Here is a 3,907-nt window from a genome sequence, read left to right on the forward strand (position 1 = left end):
TACTTTTTAAAATTATTTCACTCATAATCCCAAATCTGCTTTGCTTCCTCATCTTAGTACACTGTAATTTGATTTCAAAATGAGGACAGTTGTCAGTAATGCCACATTCATTCATCTATTTTACAATTCCATGTGCTTATAACTATGAAGATATGTTAATAACATCCATTCCAATAAGCCGCCCTAAATTTATTATCATGAAACAAGACCTCAAGAAAGAGAATTCAAAATCATCCATGTATTTGCAACTTATTGCAATAAAGCCTTTATCAATAGACTTCCCTGTGCACATGGTGGTCAAATTGCTGGTGAAAACCAGCCAGATCTATTACAAGCTTTCTCATGGCTTCTAGGTAACCCAAGTGAGCCTTTATTGATACTGGGAAGGGATAAAGCAGGGAAGGGATAAACAGTGCTATAAGATTTGGCTAGACAAAAGTAATGACTCTCATTACAAAGTGAGTATTTTTTTTTCAAGCTTTAGTTCAGTTTATTTTTCTTGTATAAAACTATGTAGTAGCCACAGCTGGAGCCTGGGTCCTCTGAACAGAGACTCTGGTGTGGGTCTTCACAAGATGGTCCGTGAACTCCTGATAGGGAGACTTGGTGAACACAGTCTCCTTCCAGAGATCAGGGGTGAGATAGCTGTAGGTCTTGGAGATGGCATCGAAAGTAGCCTTGGCAAAGTTCCCTAGGGTGGCAGTGCAGCCCCTGGCCGAGGTGTAGCAGTCGTCAATACCAGCCATCATCAGCAGTTTCTTGGGCACAGGGGCCGAGACAATGCCAGTGCCTCTGGGGGCGGGGATGAGACGCACCAGCACAGAGCCACAGCGGCCAGTCACTTTGCACGGGACAGTGTGGGGCTTGCCGATCTTGTTCCCCCAGTAGCCTCGCCGCACAGGGACAATGGAAAGCTTCGCCAGAATGATGGCTCCGCGGATGGCAGTGGCTACCTCCTTGGAACACTTGACACCCAAACCGACGTGTCCATTGTAATCTCCGATGGCGACAAATGCCTTGAACCTGGTCCGCTGGCCCGCGCGCGTCTGCTTCTGCACAGGCATGATCTTCAAAACCTCGTCCTTGAGGGAGGCTCCCAGGAAGAAGTCGATGATCTCAGACTCCTTGATGGGCAGGGAGAAGAGATAGATCTCCTCCAGGGACTGATCTTCTTGTCTTTGACCAGGCGGCCCAGCTTGGTGACGGGGATCCACTCCTTGTCCGCGGCCTTGCCCCCGCGAGCTCCGCGGCCTCGGCCCCGGCCCCGACCACGGCCCCGGCCCCGGCCCCGGCCCCGGATGCCGCTGCGGAAGCCACCGCAGAAACCGCCGCGGCCTCCCATTCCAGGGCCCCCGGGCCCTCCGGGCCCTCCCGCAGCACCGGCGTCATCCGCCATTTGGTGTTCTCTCAGAGAGGAAACAAAGTGAGTATTTTAAAGCAAAAGAGCCTGTTGGGAATATTGTTTTATAAAATAGTGGTTTTTTTTAACTTTTTAAAATTCTATTAGGTAACATATAGTGTACCAATAGTTTCAAATGTAGATTTCAGTTATTCATCCATAGCATATAATAGCTAATGCTCAGTACTTACTGTTATAGCTTCTTGAAAGCAGAATTTTAACCCACTGAGCCACCCAGGCGCCCTTGAAAGCAGAATTTTAGATCACATTTTCTGATTACTTCCATGTCGTACAACACTTTCCTGCTAGCAACCTTCAAAACATACTGTTTGTTAGAGGAATTTCTTTAATAATAAATAAATAGGAATTCATTTAAATTTATAAATATATAAAATAAATAGGAATTTATTTAAATTTATTTAAATATTACACACTGTTTCATTGTTCATAAATAAGGTGATGATATTATAGCCATTAGTAGGTAGCACTGATATATCACTATCTTTTTACTTCTCAGTGCATTCTCTTTACACAAATAGATATATATTTTAAAAAATGTGAATCTGTGGCAAACTTGTAAAAAACCCTATACAGTAAAGTTTATCATTTTAAGTAATCTCAATTATCTTCCTCAATTGTGATAGTATATCCTTCTATCTAGGCCAGATATTGTATGAGGGATTTGAAGAGACATACTTTTCTAAATTTCACTTTTCTCATCTGCAAAATGCTTATCATGATCCTACAAAAAAATACACTTATAATTTTTTGATGAAAATTTATTTATTTATTTTAAGATTTTATTTCTTTATCAGAGAGAGTGGGCGAGAGAGCAAGCACAGGCAGACAGAATGGCAGGCAGAGGTAGAGGGAGAAGCAGGCTCAGGCCGAGCAAGGAGCCAGATGCGGGACTCGATCCCAGGATGCTGGGATCATGACCTGAGCCAAAGGCAGCTGCTTAACCAACTGAGCCACCCAGGCGTCCCTTTTGATGAAAATTTAATCTGTATAAACAATATATTTGTTGTAATGCGTGGTTCATGGAAAACATCTTTTTTAATTATAAGCAGTATTAGAAATTAAGTAAATGTGTCTATAATATTTAAAGTTTTAACACATAATTCCACTGCTTTGCCTTATTTTCTCAAATCCCTTTACCACTTTCACTGACAGAGTCAAATGTACTTTTTCTACTAGTAGCCAGCTCTTTGTCTTTTGTCAGAAGGATGCCCTTGTGAATTATTTATAATAGAGATATTAGTAATAATAATAATAATAATAAGTAGCAATGAAAATGTTAAAAAAAAAGTTTTCTTAACTAATTAGGGTTCTTAGACATCAATTAGAGGAACCACCTCGGGCAAGCAAATTAATCTGCAAGACATTCCCAGAATTAACAAGTCAGTCAGATACAGGGTTGTCTGTAGACTGAAAAGAACTAGGTTTGGAAAATAGGTAAGGACAGTGAAAAAAGTGATCAAATTTTTGGGCAAAATAAACTCTTAGGTGTCCTTTCAATGGAGTCCTGTTCATTATGTATTGAGATTATCTCAATCCATTGGAGTCACCCCGTTTATTAGCTTGCTATTGACAAAGTTATTTACAAACTGTAGAGCAAGAGGTTATAATGGAGAAAACTGATGGTAATGCACAGGATTCTTGTTAACAATAATGCAAGTTAGTGATTTTTCATTAGAAAACATAAATTCTATAACCCAAATTATGGGCCCAGAGCACTTCTGCTGCACAACTCTGCTTATATCCCAAATAACCATGTGAACTAGTTTTAATATCTGCTTCTCTTATTAATTTTTGAATAAAAATTCTTGACACAAGTATTTTATAATTGTGTGATAATCATGAATTTAATTTTTGGAGAACAAAACACACTTTAGCATAACTAGGTTCGTTCACAGAACCAGCCTTGATAACACACTTCTATATGTTAGAAATGATGTAATAAATGTAGAATATTGGGCACTTGTTTGGTATTCTTTGCCATGTTTTGCACTATCTAAAAAGAGATCAGTGAACTTGGACTGGAGTTAGTAGACATGGAAGAAAATAAAATATTACAGAGAAGAATACTCTGTGGTCCACAACCTAAACGGCCTGGGATTCCCATCATTTGGATCCCTGTAGCTTTACAGAAGTCAATTAAATTTTTGTATCTCTGATTAAAGTTGTTTCCCCAGTACTTTTTCAAACATCTCTTGTAAAGTATTGTTTCCCAGAAAAAAAGGGATTTTGCACATGTATCTGCCTTTGTCTCTGGTCATGATCTCAGTCAGGATCCTGGGATCGAGCCCCATATCGGGCTTCCTGCTCATTAGGGAATATACTTCTCAGTCTCTCTCTGCAGCTACATCCCCCTGCCCCACTCATGCTCTCTCTCTCTCAAATAAATAAATACAATCTTTAATTTTTTAATTAAAAATAAGATAAATAAATTAAAATAAAAAGACTGGGCTTACTGCCCCATTTAGCTCCTTTTGTTTTTTTGAGTTG

General features: G+C 39.8%; 1 pseudogene across 1 annotated transcript; it reads right to left on the reverse strand.

Annotated features, from left to right (window-relative positions):
• Window positions 1–465: 465 nt before the first annotated feature.
• LOC309857104 (small ribosomal subunit protein uS5 pseudogene) lies at window positions 466–1,396 on the reverse strand (annotated as a pseudogene). The gene has a single exon. The product of its transcript is annotated as a small ribosomal subunit protein uS5 pseudogene (transcript).
• Window positions 1,397–3,907: the final 2,511 nt, after the last annotated feature.

This window comes from Mustela nivalis (genome assembly GCF_964662115.1).
Source record: "Mustela nivalis genome assembly, contig: HAP1_SCAFFOLD_388, whole genome shotgun sequence".
NCBI lineage: Eukaryota > Metazoa > Chordata > Mammalia > Carnivora > Mustelidae > Mustela > Mustela nivalis.